Consider the following 17,005-nt stretch of genomic DNA (forward strand, 5'->3'; position numbering starts at 1 on the left):
TAACATCTGTGTTTTCATGTCTGCCCCGTAAAAATGTTATGGCTGTATTTGTTTATTTGACTAGCAGGACATCATCGTAAACCACTAGATTGTCGAAATCCCTGTTAATATCATCGACGGACGGTTTATCATCGATTTTAGTGATAAATTCAGTAACATTATCGTCTTCCTATGGATTTTCATTATACTGCTTAACTACAGTATAGCATCGCTGTCATCTACGGATGGTGCTACTAAATAAAGTTTATTCCGTTTGAGCCAACTCATTGTCGGGATGAGCATCACTAGAGTTTTAGCCAACACTGACGGAGGAATTATAATGGCTGGAATGGAATTTGGTAACACTGGATGATGCTTGACTGGTGCATGCCACTGGAAGTCAATCATGATGATATTGTAAATGTACAGTATTATTTATAATCATGAGTTTAGATTGTGTACGATGCAAAATGGTCACATATACAACTCGATTAACAACATTTTGAAACAACGCGACCGCGCTTACACTTAAGTGAGATGCGACATAACAAATATAAGCTTAAGAGCAGCAATGAGAGCATTGTTACCGACACGGTCGCTGATGATGATATTGCTCCTACACTTGGGAAATTACTAGGAACGCTGTGAGTGAAGTAGCCAGAGGGAAAAAAAACATCTTATGGGATATAATTATTGTGGTCCTGAAACCAGACTCGATATTAGACTTGAGGAATAAAATAAACCAAACCGTGGACAATTTCCGATAAATGCGAGTAATCAAAACTGCCATACTCATGATGTCGCGAATAAAAACAAAGATCTATAACAACGACATATGGTGGACGTCATTTTGATTCACACGCTGAAGTCTATAAAAGATACTACGTTCCAAAACGAGTCAACATGGACGGTTTGATGTGAACACACATAACTTAGTTCATCAGGCAGATATCTTGTTTTTCCCAAATGACAGCATTGGCACATCATATAACGGCGGACATACAAATAAGCGTTCATGGTCGTCGACGTTACAAGTAGATACAAAGAACCGGAAACTATATCAACTAAAAGAACAACTGAATTCGCGGCCTCGTTTGAACGAATGTATTAACCTGGTGGCCTGTGATGGCCATATTTGCTATAGGTTGATCCTAGCAAAGAATTTCGCGGTGCAGTATCAACTCTGATGCAACAAAAAATACTCCGGTAAAATCAGACATGGACACACCGCGTTACATCGCGATCAAGCAACCTTTGAATGATTTAACTGAATAATTGCTGAGCAATTGTCTGGTAGATCTGGAAAAGTTTCTTTGTGAAGTTCAAATAGTTTACTTTGAGGTGTATCACGTACAATATTCCTGAATACAACTATCATATCTTTAGGTCGCCATGAGTTCCAGAAATTAAACATTCGTGTCTCTGGAATTAGGGTACGCATTATTTCACACTGAATCTTTTCTTGTTGTAATCTGATTAGCGATTTCAACTGTCGCAATGTTTAATCGCCCGATCGATGGTCATACAATATTTCTTTGTAGTGGCCAAAGTAATTTATTAATCATTCATGCTTTGATTCACCTGTAAACGGCGGAGTCTGTTCTCGTTCTCCGCGCATTATAATTACCGTATTGTTTGTCGTTAGGTAATCAATAAACGTCTTTTATGTTTCTTTGAACACCTTATGTATTTCGTCCCAAATAATTATTCTCTGCATCTATTTTTGCCCCGTACGTGCTGAATCCCATTTACCATCTCGCCATCTAATTGAACATATATGTGCACGATTTGACAGCAGGCTGCTTCATCTCTCTGGCACACCTTTGACTTGGCGTTAACACAAATCATGTTAGAGTTGCTAAACAAATGTATTGTACGTGTTATTTTATCGGAACCACAAAAGCCAGTAAGAATTACTGTTTATATCTCGAAATTGGATCATTCACTGACATGCTGATGACATTTTTGATTAATTATCATTTTTGTAACAAATATCGAGTGTTTTAACATCAGCGGACTCCAAATAATTACGTGTTTGTTTACGTTTTATTATCAAATGACCCCAATGAGCCGCTTTTTGTGTCTTCGATAAATGACTGAAAAAGATTCTCTTTGGACTGACGAATATAGCATGAAGTAGCCGCGACTCAAACAGCTTCGTTGGAAAATCGGTTGACCATCGATAAGAGTTTTATTGATGAATACGCAAGCATCGAAGATCTAAGATGAATAAACTGAGGCTTGTCACCGTCGTAGTAGCTAACAATAGTTGCTATATTTTTTCCAGTGCTGAGATTTACACTTTCCATCATGGAAAACACACAACGCGTCATAATGTATTTTATTAGCAAATATATTTCCGCCTTGTCCAATAATAATCTTCTTCAATGACGTTTATTATTAGATGACGACCACTGCGTAAATTTGTCAATACGTTTTCTGCGATCTCTTTGTCAGGTGATGTGTCATCGCGTGGCAAGCAGACATAGTTGTGTGGTTTGCATGAAATTATCGCTGTTGTTACATTAGGCGATGCAAGTTTATTTTCTACCAGTAATAACACTATTGGAGCCCAATTTTTACGCAGCAGTCAATGAGATTATTCCTAGTATCCGGCGGAATAAAATGAAGGCCGAACCCGATTGGTATAACCGGATGAACAGTTGACGTAAACTCGAATGTATCGAGCTCCACAAATCCTGTTAGATTATATTCAAGAGGCAGTGAACCGTTTATTGCAACTCTGGTCATTTCATGCGTCGGATGACCAGATTGTTCAAAATACGGTTTACGATCTCCACACCTAAGAAAACTAGCTGGATAAGCAACAACATTATCAACCTACATTATGTCCAAGAGATTATATTGTGTGTTCCATAAACCACTAAGGCCAAAATCGACACAAGACAGTAATATATCTTCTTGAAATTCCATTGCTGTTGGACGCGACTGAATTTGTGTTGTGCTGTGTGAGTGACTACAGATGATATTGTAAAACAGTTAATGATTAATTCATCTATGTTGGTGTAATATTTTAAGGCAATTTGTTTCATTGTGTGTTGGAGCAATTCTATTTGATAAAGTACACCAGACTGTAACACAAACTAATCAAACTATCGATCTAGAACAGTATGAAACAACCATATAGACACGGGATTATTTCTACTGATGTCGTACACTTCTTCACAAATATCGCTGCTATAAAAAACTGTATTTTATTTTCTCGTGGAAATTTCGTTAAGTCTTGGTCAATACATGCGCATTATGGTCTATAATCGTGATTGGCGTCCCCGCTACTATAATTTCCTGAGTGATATAAAATCTAGCTAGTAATCGCTTTTTACCATATATGTGTATTTTAACGCTTTTTCCAATATAGAAACGTCATTTATTTTAGATCCGTCGTTTAAACAATCTTCCCTATTATTAATTTATTATTCTCGATTCTGTAAGTCCATTTCCAATCCTGGAGTTTACGAAATGTTCTCTTACACACTGAGCAACAGTTTAATGGGTTATCGACACCAACTAGTATTCATGACTTTGTCTTTTTGTCGACAATAGCAATCGACCCGGATATTTATTGTTTAAGCGGTTCAAATTTATTACATACGCTGTGTGTTAGAGCATCTTATCCTTGTTGTTCAATAACACTTATTCTTAAAAGAATCACTGTTGTTCTTCTGTTGACGATCAATTATTTTGTCAGCAAATATGTGATTCATTGTTGAGTAAAGAAATCTGCCGTCGCCATTTTTTAAACGTCGACCAAACATGAACCGCGCTATCATTTACAACTCATTTTCTGCCATTCTGATTATTTCATGTAACTAAAGTTCAAAAGGTAATTGTTTCCTTTTATGGTTCAGTCGATCAAGATCAAATATTGATGGTGATGGCTCAGTTGTTGATAATCATATAAACTTATCTCGTGTTGATTCTAGAGATCTGATTTTATTTTTAATAATTTTTAAATCCGTTTTTTTTTTGCCAGTGGCATTTTGTATTCTTGTGAGATCTTGATAACTTTATTGTAGTGTAGTAGTTTTCGTCCATCTACCTATACAATATTATTACTTCTCTCTTATATAATATTATACCCTATGTGTTATTAGACTTTACCTACTAGTGTAATCAAGTAGCAAACATATAACACTTGCAAGTGGCTCAAGCTGGGATCAGCTGTTCCATGCGGGAACAACTGTCGCGGTGATTACTGTGTAATGCATTTATAGAGTATTTACCGTAGACGTACCGAATCAAAATTATGCCTGAATTGTGGCGCTGGATTCAAAGGTAAAATACAATTATTTGTCGCATGCGGCGGACGTAAATATTGTGCCATGGAGCGGTATTTTGAGGTAGAAAATGACGCTGTAAAACAAATCAAATATCCGAAATACTATGTTGAACGATATACATTAAAAATATTTCATTTGAAGATAAATAAGTTGTACTTACCATCAAGAAACAGTTGAGAACAATGTTGACGAAGGAACTCCATAAATTGGCAGTAAAATGAACGGGCAAACATTGGTGCAAAGGAAAAGCTCAGCTCTTACTTTCTAGTTTTGCTGCCCGAAAATCCGAATGAAGGTTTTAAATATAACAAAATTTGGCCACGATTGGGCCATTGACATAAAATAAAATATTAGTTGCTGGAAACATAACAAAACACCATAAATTAATGACAATGCACCAGTCATCTTCTAAATAAATTTCTGAAAATGCATCCGATATCCACTGAATAAATTAATTTAAATGCATCGATGATCTTTTGAACCTAATTGATATAATGCATCAGTAATCCTAAAATTAAACTAACGAACATGGGTCACTCGTCCTGTAATGAAATTGATGAATATGCACCATCATCTTCTAATTGCAATAATGCATATGCATCAATCATCCTATTATTAAGTTAATGAATATGGATCAGTCGTGCAATAATTAATTCAAAGAAAGTGCGTTGATCTATTTTATAATCAAATCAAAGAAAAGCATTGTCCTCTGATAATTAAATTAATGAAAACACTCCAGTCACCCTACAATTAAATTAATGAAAATGCATATGTCATTGTATAACTAAATTAATCAAAATGCATAAGTCATCCAATAATTAAATTTATGAAAAAACATCCGCCATTTCATAAATAAATTAATGAAAATGTATTAGTCATCCTATACTTAAATTAATTAAATTATTGATTTCATGGCTTAGCTTATTGTACCATTGTATGCATTGATCATACATCCCTCTACACCCAGATAACAAATAGAACATTTATAATCAATATATAGCACAAGATGAAAAATTAATAAACTTCCCATATCAATATTGACATGAAATGTAAATGAAATACCAATAATCCGGGTTTGAAATTATTAAAGTAGTATCATTCCCAGATTCAAAATAATTACAGCTGCAGATCTCGCCTTATTCAGCATAAACCTTTATAACAGATGGACTCGTCATTATTTCAAGATGCAATATCGCCACCACTGTATACCGGTAGTTATACCCGTCTGCGTTTCATCATCTCACTATTACCATGAATATCCTACTGAGGAATATCTTAACTATCGGGGGTCCAATAGTGTCATAATTATACCAATCTAAATTTCATCTGTCACACTATTATCACGATCATCCTACTGGAGAATACCTTGATTATCAGGAATCTAATAGTAGCATAGTTATACCCACCTGAATTTCATCTGTCTCACTATTAACACGATTATCATAGTGGGGAATACCTTGATTATCCGGGGTCTAATAGTGTCATAGATGTACCCATATATATTTCTGTCACACTATTAATAGTATGACCATGCCCTGATACCACCATTACAAGGGGTCTTACACTATCATATATATATTCATATGTACTTCATTTCTCACACTATTACCACAATGTTTTGTAGTATGGGATGACACCAATATTAAGGCATCAGCCATTATGAGACATTAGCTCGATCCATTACCACGAGTATCACACTCTGGGATACCACCATTACCTTACCAGAGTTAAATTATAGGATACATGATTTTAGAACTCATTTTAGAATCAATCTCATTCTAACGTTTTGTTTTTAAATGCAATGGAAAAGATTGTCCCCCCAAACCATATCAGTTCTTCAATTGACTTTGCATTACCAGATGAGAGGATACACCTACAAAGACTTACCATGGAAATCTAATCTAGTTTTTCTTTTAAATTATTTTGTATCTCAATACTTATCTTGCTGGCTATGCAGACGTTAGAACACATCACCAAAGTATAATTCCTTGCATCAAAACCACCAGTTAAGTTGTTGCAGTTTCAATAAAAGTGTATTCAATTATCCTACAATATCATTATGTCTTGGTATGCCAGCAAGAAAAGGTCTTCCTAGATTTACTTATAGATTGAGCATTACTAAGTATTTTACTGAGATATAATAGTTTATCACATCGCTATATTTAGATGGCTTGTACGGACACAAATGAGAAAAGATATTTACTTTTAAATAGGCAGACAAATATAAAGATAAATACGGTACATATTCCTTTTTTTAGGGGGGAGGGCGGGCAGGCTATACAAAATAGCACAGATCTCTATATGATTAATGCAAATAATGTCATCCGAGTTGTACAGTGGCTCATATCAAATGAATCACATTTTTACTAGAAGTAAAAGGCAGGTGGATCACATAAACAAAAGAAAAAGCAAAATGGACCTTTCATGAGAGTGTAAAGGTCTCGTATACTACATTAGGTTGGGGTGGGGTGCTCCCAGTATTCTCATTAATTATTACAGAAGACCCATGGTGGGTCGTTTTTGTTTGAATGATAGAGAGACATGCAAAGCTTCGAGCCCCCAGTCAGCGATGACGACAGCTAAATTACTGAATACACAAAAGGTGAAATTCGAATAAATAAAATATTTAATGCCATTCAATAACAGATAGTCCTTCCTCATATAAAATTCAATATTCAAAACCCTATCACTCGTCTTTTACTCGACCAAGTAACGGCCTATTTCATCATCTGACTTAGTGTGATAGAATTTCCTCCTGTCCAGTGTTTCTACTCATATGTAGTATTTCTTGACTGGTACCCAGTACCCCTTCAGTCCAACAACCACGTCCTTCACCCTTCCACTTCCTACACTTCCGTTTTCTCCTTTTCTTGTCTCCCTAAAAGCTTCCTGTCCGAAGCTCCTTTGTAATTCCCAGAATAACAATTTTTTCCTCCGATTTCGAATGACGTCGGAATAACTTATAATTTCCTTATGTAATTTCCGCAAGATGGTTTAGCGATTACTCACGTTTAGTTTCAAGACACTAGATTTTTAAACATGCGAGTCCAATGGTGGCCACGCCTTGCTCAATCCCGAGTGGATGTCGATTCACCCATTGTCTACATAATAAGCAGACATTGCGCCCTCCTCGGCGGTTTGTCAAGGGTATATTTACGACCCCCACTTGATGTTCTTTTGAGGCCAACACCGGCAATTCATGCAACTTACCGCAAACAGGTAAATAAGGCGCCAGTAACAAGTTCCTATAGCCATGTTATATGCAACTGGCTTCCCACCCGTCATTTTGTTGTCGGATTACACTATCGTAACATAAGCCGACCTGCCAGCTGTGTACACGTCGCTTTGACACTCATTGTTCGCAAAGCTGTCACGCGCAAGATTTATGAAGCGAATAATTAGCCTCACGGTCTAGCATATACATGTTGCAATCTGGCTATTGTTCCTTACTTATAACGTGACAGAGAGTTGGGTACAATATACGAGTCTAGATTTTTGTTAATGATCTAGGTCAAAGGCTTTTACTCAGATTAAATCCTCTTCATAGCATACACACACGACTACACTTGAAAGGCGCCCATGCGACTGGATACTCAAAGTCAGCCTAGATCAGTAACCAACAATACCTTTATCATCATAGTACCATTTTGTATCACTCAGTTGGGTAGTTATATGGGTGATGATTTGGAGCATACCATAAGCGCACTGGCAGTCATGCAAACATTTATTGAATATTCACAGCCCATTAATCAGAGTCATTATTGCGACGAATCCGATCAATGAAGGAGTCGCCTTAATTCTGCATTTTCGCCACGGTGTAGAACTGAGCCATACTAACCATTGTACCATCTGTACCTATCGAGAAGAGTTTGGTAATTGTATTGAGGCTGACTGGTTTTTCTTTCACAAGGGATAATTCGCTAATGCAGTCGTGGTGAGAGTGTTCAACCAACGCCCCCAGTTAAACCGGTTACTATTGATATGTCTCCATCACCAATTCCGATTGGTTTGCCTATAGTAGTTAATGTAGTCATGAATTCCATTACACCCAGACCAAGGAGGTTGTTGTAGCGATTCTGCAAATAGCATATACAAGCACAAACACAAACATATGTTTGTATTTCCTGAACACCGTGATTCTCTTGGTGATTTCATGTTCGATTATTTTTTAACTTTGTTAACACTGAAGGATTATCATTGTTCTTGCATTATTAATATAATCATGAAATTGTGTTTTTCTTTTAATTGAATGCTTCTAGACCCCATGTGCTAATGGACGCGAACTTGATCAGTCAACAGCATCCGGCTTTATCAGTAACTAAAGTCCCCACCGCGATGAAACCCATTTACATGCAATGCTATCCGAAAGTTAGCAAGTTTTTTCAATCTGGTATTGTCAGCCAGAACCTTGATATCACTAATTTTGATATCCGCATACTGTGTCGTTGGATCATTATCATCATCGACTGTCTTTTGCATCAGCTGAATTCGGCTTCGTTTTATAATAAAGTATCTAGTTATTAGGTCGTCAAACTTGTTAACTTTCGATACAGCGTGTAGATATAGTATTTGATAAACGCAATCCACTTAGTATAGTTTCTGATTTACATAATTTCATTGATTTCGGCCTGGGTTGTTTTGCAACAGAAGCACACAGGTTCAAAAATTATATCTTGAATGTTGATGTTGAAGGTTTAAAGTTTTCCGGTTTGAAAGTTCGCTGGGGTTGACGAAAACAACAAATCAACTGGTTGATTCAGTCAAATACATTTTGACAGCAAACCTGGACAAATCTAAGCCAGGGTCTCAATGGGCGTTTGTAAATGACAATAGACATTTCGTGTACTGTTAATCATACTTTAGAACTTACAAGGTAAAATCCATAAGTCTTTTCTGAGTTGGTCGACATTCAAGTGCCCACAACGTCATATTGCCGCATAGTGAGCCATCCAGCCAAGTTTGCGACATCGATGGCAACTAGTGCCACGGGTTATAAATAATCAGCAACTTCAAGTTGTGGTGCATCTTCGTACAAGTCTACATATAACAGATATATGAGTGTTAACATACATGTCAGTTTCCCTTGTGCGGGGAATGCACTTCCATCCCTAATAAAGACAGCTTGAAAATGCTTGACCGACTTTGTCATAGCGAGTAAATGAAAGCTAGTCAACTGCGAGAAAACAACCGAATAAATTGGGGTCAAGAAGACCAAGTATTTTTCCTTTGTTACACGCCTGACTAGGATAATTTTAATTTCACCGAGAGTTTATTTTGTTCGGCCTTTTGCCGCTGATTAAGTTGTGACTGGGTCTACTACAAAGGGATCGGTCTACTAAACTTTGTCAGAGAAAGCCTAAAGATGAACCCGCAATCATTTCCGATTTCTCTTTTATTTTCTCAGTCTGCTTTGTGCTAAACCCAACCTTAGCCTCGTGATATGACATTACTATTTGCAACCGTAACTAGTTTAATTGCAATGTTATGAGTTTTTATATTTCCCTCAAAGACACTGATTCACAAACAAGTGTCCTTCATCAGAAAGCTCATTCGAGACCATTTCAGCAATGGAATGGTCCCACCTTACACTTAAATACAAACATATGATTACCACATACCATTTATGCAGCCCAATGTGTTCCGATGAAAAGGTAGTAACCAGGGTACAACATGCAAATCATACAAAATGCATGTCAGAAATGTGCACACCCATGTCAACGTTTTAATGCCGTACAAAGTACGACCTAAGCTTGTGGTATCCTCATTCGACTTCATTGGCCCTGACATAAAGCAAACTTTCGTATGACGATTCCTGAGGAATGGTTAACCTCACAGAAACTTGAAACAATTATAGTTTATGACATATAACAGCACTGCAATATTGTTTCATAGATCCATATTTTGAAACTCCCCAAACACGTGTTGTTGTACGCTAAAACCATGTTATGTACGTATTTGCTATGAAAACTGTCTCTGAATATTGCTTCGTTTGTGCACGTCTGTGGTGTTCGTAAGAGCCGAGAGCATTGACACGGCTCCAGACTGTAAAACAAATACAAAGTATCTCTCATGACCAGTGAATCAATAAGGGGAGGCAATGCACAATGCTAATGTTGATAACACGACTTTGCCAGCTCCGACACCGATATTATGCCGAATTGCATAGTTGTCTAAATGGGTTAACATATGTTCGACCCCGAAAATAATCTTGTGACCATCTCTTCAACTGAGTGGAATCGACCATGAAAATCTCAACGAGTTTCCCTAAAGTTGATGATGACGTTGACATATCCAAAATTAAAATTCGGGTTTGTGTTAATGGTCCAGTCTTCTTCATCTACATATGCATTAAATGCATGAATGCATACAGTTTATGATCTGCATGACCAGACATGTCCTTATACAACATTATGATGACCAAAAGTCTGTGCATAATCAAGGCTGAGTCAGGGCGAGGCCGATAAATGTTGTGAAATGTGAACGTTGTCAATAGTGCTTCGATTTCCTTCCCATACACTGAATATCACGCACTGCTGAACAACGTCATGATGCCGTTCTTGGCAAATCCTGAGTATTGGCAGCGGAATCGGAATTGTTTGTTTCAGATTTCTCTCCATTTCCAAGAAAGATACACATTAGGCAAAATACATACACCCTTTACGAGAGAACCATATTCCAATTTTCCTTAACAAATCTGCAATAGCTGAATGAGCTAAACGTTCTTGAGGGGCTGCGTTAATGATTTACTAACTGGAGCAAGCATTATTTATGGTGTGGTGTGTAATAGCCTATAGGGGTGCTTGAGCCAGTAAACCCCTTAGAAGATTTTGAATCAATGTAAAATCACCTACATTTTCAAACGATCAACAGCATTGCTTTTTTATGCTATCAGGGATACGCTTAGCAAGTTATTTACGAATCGGTACAGTGCGCAAGGTAATGGTCACATGCACCTTTTATTACGCATGTAAGCAACCCACAACCACCATCAACAAGGCCAATTCCATAATAGATCACGTCAACGGGTTTCATGAGTTCAAAACACGTACTGATACCACAAGCCTACTTTCACTGTATTTAAATATCTGGCAGATCTATGATGTATAGTTAGTTGTATTGTTCAGGTCTCTGCTTGTCCCAAAAGGGCGAAATGAATGTGTACCAACTGATTCGTATGACATGGAAGGTACACAGCGTATGCGTGAGTAATCGTTAATATGTCCCAAGGGAGGGGCAAGAGCCGGAGCAAATCCTTAAAAAAAATATTTTATTTGCGACTCTTACGCTTACGTGGAAGATTAATAACTACTAATGATGGCATCAAACATCAGATTAACTGAGTCATACTGATGATCCTGACAATTTCTGGTCGGAAATTGTAACTTGTACCAGTGGGATCTGCAACCAAAGTTCATTCGCTTGGGGAAATCTCATTATATTCCGACCAACTATGAACTGTTGTCAGCGACTACTGCACAACAACAACCTGCTGCATTAGAGATCAAATCAAAATAGAAGCATTGAAAGTTGGCTGATTTTTCCGTGTGTGCCGGCCATGAATGTTATACTTCGTCGGATATATGTATTTATCGATTCAAGTTCGTATGCGTCATTGGGAAGTTAAACTGTTATCCAGGAACGTTTTCGACCATTCTCTGCCCGAAATCACGAGCGAGTTATTTACGGAAGAAACCGAATTTTAGTTTGATCTCGAGTATGCTGAATTTTACAGGTGACATTAAGGAAAAAAGTTACACAAAATCTGTTTTCTTTGATGAGATCATAATCAACGAGGTAACGCTTGGGGTTGTGTCTGCACTGGCGTAATGCAACGCTTTATTTATCTCGCATAAATTCACTTCAGAACTCATAAATGGTATATTAAGAGCATTAATAACTTCTGGTGCGTAGTTACCAACGCGAAGAAAACGCTAGTAATTCCAACTGACCCGCAAGGTCATCATGATCACACAGTCTACCACAGCCTTCTTTCGTGTTTCTCTAGCTTCGACCATAGATCAGCGTGCGAACTAAATTTGGAAACATGACACTGGCTTGGGTAGTTTAGGCTTTCATCGGTTGTCAAAACTGTCAATGCAATGGTTGTTAAACATATTAAGAAACAGTGTAAAGGAAGAAACGCGTCAGATCCTAATGAACATAATAGTGATGCTCCAGTGAGTAAAGAAGACATTCGTGGATAAAATAGACAGTGGCTGACCAGGACCTCGATGGAAAAATACTTTGAGATTTTAATAAACATACCCGTCAATTTAATATGATTTTTGTATATATTTTCATATTTCAAGTACAGGAATTATCATGGTTGTGTGACAAATACTAATACAAAGTAGGTCAATCTTGGATATATGGAAATTGGAGTAATTCCTTCTGCAATTTGATTCGGAAGCATTTATTGTTTTAAAGTCACTATAAGTGTGTCTAAAACGTTATCTGTGATCACTGATTGCACATGCTAGTCGGCGCGGATTCCGCTTTTGCATAAGCGAAGCCTACTAAGAACACCTTGGAGTAAATATCCTGGTTTAAAAGCATATTCTTGGATCAATTAATGTGGGCCTGATGTGCTGCTATATATATATATATATATATATATATATATATATATATATATATATATATATATATAAGCGCCTAATATTGCTTTGACCGATGAAATGTAATGCTGCTTGTGCTAATTCGATACAAACATTCTATAGACATACAATGCTTGAAATTATTTTGTAAAGTCACTCGTTAAACTCTTTTTGCGTAGTTGATGATTTTGAAGTCGCCAACTTCAATTAAGTACATTTTATGGAGCAGCCGCGCGTAATGATCGATAGACTTACCAGCATATTCATACTTGAGTTTAGTACCACTTTTTTGTAGGAGTAACTAAACAGTGAATGTTTTTTTTCGGATACTAGCTGTAGTCAGAATAGATTACGAGCGACGCCGCCCCTATTGTTTTCGGTTGTGATATGCATTTTCAAGTCTGTATCAGTGTACAGTATCTTGATGTCACCGTACACCGGTTTGATCTTATCAAAACGAAACTCTAATACACACGCACCAACAGAGATAGGCTTAGTCAACTTCAGTTTCGTTTTTGTACTGTGTAATGCAATTAATCCACTAATGAGATAAAGATACCGCCGTGAATACCACCCGAACTTTGTTGTTACTTTGACATGCTTCCCAAGTCACTGCTGATGTTACTTGATTATAATTGTAAAACGGCATCGAGTCAGCAAACAACTAAAGCTAATCCAGCATAAACGTTTACCCATGTTGATGGTTATTACGCTCATTGGTGCATTAGATGCTTATTTGACTCCATGCACAATTAAGTTGTGAAGCACATCTGGTAATTTTATTTTACGTGTGCAAATTCGTAACTGCAGATTGCCTTCGCTGTGTGTGGGTCCTCTATATATATCAATAATATGATAATGTTCACTAATTTTAAATTTACCGCGTTGTAAAAATGATCAAGAGAGATTCAGCAATGCGTACCATGCGGAAAAACTCTAGAATGTTTCAATTAGCTATAATTTTCCTGCGGGTGAGTAGAGCTATTATTGGATCCACGTCGTTGTGTCCTCAAGTGATTTAAGAAACACCTCAAGTGAGTTTTACGTTTTGACAATAATCAAAATTCACATGAATAACAATGATCATCTTAAACACATACGTGCCCATGCGCTTTAACTTCGATAGGATTCCCGGGTGCATCTTTGAACGATCTTTAGGCATGTCTTTACCGAGCTCATATGCGATCGGATTAATTGCTAAATAATTGTATACACCAAAGCCACTTGTATGTAACTTAAACTCTTAGCTGTTTTGTGACAGCTTCAGTGACAATGGTTGTTGTAATGGCTGTTGTAATGCAGCGAGTTTGATCAATTGATTCACATGTTTGAAACTTTCATAAAAGTAATGCATTGTGTGATTGAAACATTTTGCTATTGATTTTTTATTAATACGATTAGAAACTACAATTAATTAATTCCCTGACAACTGTATCGTCTTCATAGCCTTAGTGTTTTGTTTCTACTTAGGTTCGGTGTATCTTTGCCTGCGCATGCTATGCTAATTGAGAACAGGTCCGCATGGTTGACAAAGATTGTTTTCACTTTACTGTGAAATAATAAACACACGGCTGATTTTATGCTATTAAATATGACACTTAAACGCTTAAGATACGTATGCCATCATTATAAATTATCAATTTGCAACTCCATTTGATTCCTTCAAATTCCCAACGATATATTATAATGAGTAAGTGCCATCGTAATTGTAATTGGCATCAACATGTGATCGTCAGATTAAATTTCAAACTCATTTACAACCAAACCAAGCTTCAACATTTCCTAAATTATCAATCTGGTTGACTCTCGTATTAAGACAAGAAATATACGATTCCACGTTGAGATAATAGTTGGCATACAAGAATAAGTTATTTTGGGTTAAGTAAAAAAACATCACTATTTTCCCTCTTCATTGAATGCACATAAATATGTTTAATACAGCCTTCTATTCAGTGCTGCTCTGCTAATAAATAACAGAAAGGTTGTACAAAATATGCAGGCAAATATAAATCAATGTGCCAGCACACTTTGCTTACCAAGGATTTCACTGATAACTGCTGACTAATCATGTCTAATGTTGTGTCCATAACAATCTTAATGCCAGCTTCGATGCAACTAATGTATAGGTGGTGGATCGTCATGTATGTATTTGCATATGTCTTGGATGTACTTGTGTCTGCCTTGGTATTTACATTTGTATTTCGGACTACACTAATGTACAATGGTTGTATCTGTAATAAAATTCCAATAGAAGTGATCAGCTTGTTTACCATGTTGGCTTTAATACAAGGCCTGGCAACGGTCAGTGGATAATGGACGTTTACGTAATAAGCGCCATATCGATGATGCACCCGTGCCATACCCGACTATGTATTAGTCACATCAACATACAATCTGAGAGGCACATTTAACAATCGTGGACAGTGGACAGTGGCCACGAACAATCGATATACATGTACTTTTACATTGTATTTGGATTTGCTTTGTCCTTGCAAAATTAGCAGACAATCTCAATGATGTGATTAGTATAATAATAACGGTTTTAATGGTTCCTGATGGAGGTCACATCATTCTACTCCACACGAGTATCCTCTTGCACGGGTGCATGGTGGTAACTTTCACGCATGGTAAGTGCTCGTTATGCGACGACAAAGTATGTGAAAACCTCTGTTATCATGCTACTGTTCACATAAAAGTCATATGGAAAAGACTATAACATAGATCACTTAAAAATAAGCGAACACGTCTGTTCTCATACTATAACTGAACATACAGTACTTCCATGGATACTATAGTATATTTACTATATTTACCATCATATCCATTGACTTTTTGTATAACATTGACACATGAGCTGTCAACAAGGGACTTGTTGCTCTTTATTAAATTGTTTCGCATAAATTTAACATGTTAAAAGTTATTTCGTTTAGCAAAGTTAGTATTTGTTTGTACACAATATGCAAATACGTTCTGAGTACATTACTTGCCCATAGTAATTAGAGTATATTGTTGTCACAACGAGACTTGCACTTGGTATTGATTTATCCTGAATTTGCCTGAGTCTCAGGCAATTGTGGTCTCCCTCCTTCACTCCAGGAAAGAATCGAAAACAAAACTGAGTGCCATAGCACTGACTGATTTGAACGAATGAATATAATTTAGTTCAAAAAATAAGTATAACAGCTTGTAGCCAGTCACATTTCAAAGTTATATTGCTTGTTGCAGATACAATGGCATTGATCTTCTATCTGATTTCAATTTCGGATATCACACTGTTATCAAGAAAGTTTGTGTTTATTTAAACTTGACAAACACCGACATAAGATCACTTTAAACAAATCGTTTTCAGTTTTCTTTTTTTGCGGTCAATAGGTATAACGGTAACTGCTGACAAATTAACTGAGGTAAATATCTAAAAAGCTTTAAAAAGAAAATCAAAATCATAATGATTAGAACTTACTATTATGAAAGCATATTATTTTGCTGTCCAAGTTTCCTTTGACCCTTGCCACCCCATTTTTGATAATTTGACATTTATGTTGGGGCGTAGCCTATGTCCTATAGACAAGTCAGAATTCGCTAAAACTGTGCGTTGTCGGCATAAGGGTAGCCTATGAACGTCCAGGAAGTAGGTCTGGTATGTTAATACTTTGAGCAGTCGCGGACTAGCCGGCCTAGAAAATTTAAACAACCTTATCTCGAGCCAAACCTGCAACATAATAATCTATTTTAAATGATGTAGGCAATCAAATCGAAAATATATGTACATGTCAGATAATGTTTGTAGACAGAAAGAAAAAAAAAGTAAAAGAATAAAAACTGAAAGTGCATAACTTCATTGTTAATCTGTCATACTAACATCAGAGTTCGCAGGCCTTCGGTTTCAATCCGATATATCTTCAATGTCAATCTGACATAATAACATTAGGGTTCAAAGGTCAATATCAATCTGACTGAAAGAAAATTGTTGCTTTTTGCGTAGTAATTGTTGTCATTAACCAAATTTAGTAGAGGTATTACCACTAAGTTTATGAAATGGCATCTTATTGTTGACATCAAAGGTCATTGTAAAAGGTCAAAGAAAATTTTATTTTACAATATAACGTTTCATGTACGGTAAATTCTTGA

General features: G+C 36.6%; 1 protein-coding gene across 1 annotated transcript in view; it reads left to right on the forward strand.

The window, feature by feature from the left end:
- The window catches only part of LOC149803930 (hepatocyte growth factor receptor-like), a 192,745-nt gene that overhangs the window by 20,289 nt on the left and 155,451 nt on the right, over positions 1-17,005 (forward strand). The window lies entirely within an intron of this gene.

The sequence above is a fragment of the Sinohyriopsis cumingii genome, chromosome 3, assembly GCF_028554795.1.
Source record: "Sinohyriopsis cumingii isolate HCF-2022 chromosome 3, ASM2855479v2, whole genome shotgun sequence".
Taxonomy (NCBI): domain Eukaryota; kingdom Metazoa; phylum Mollusca; class Bivalvia; order Unionida; family Unionidae; genus Sinohyriopsis; species Sinohyriopsis cumingii.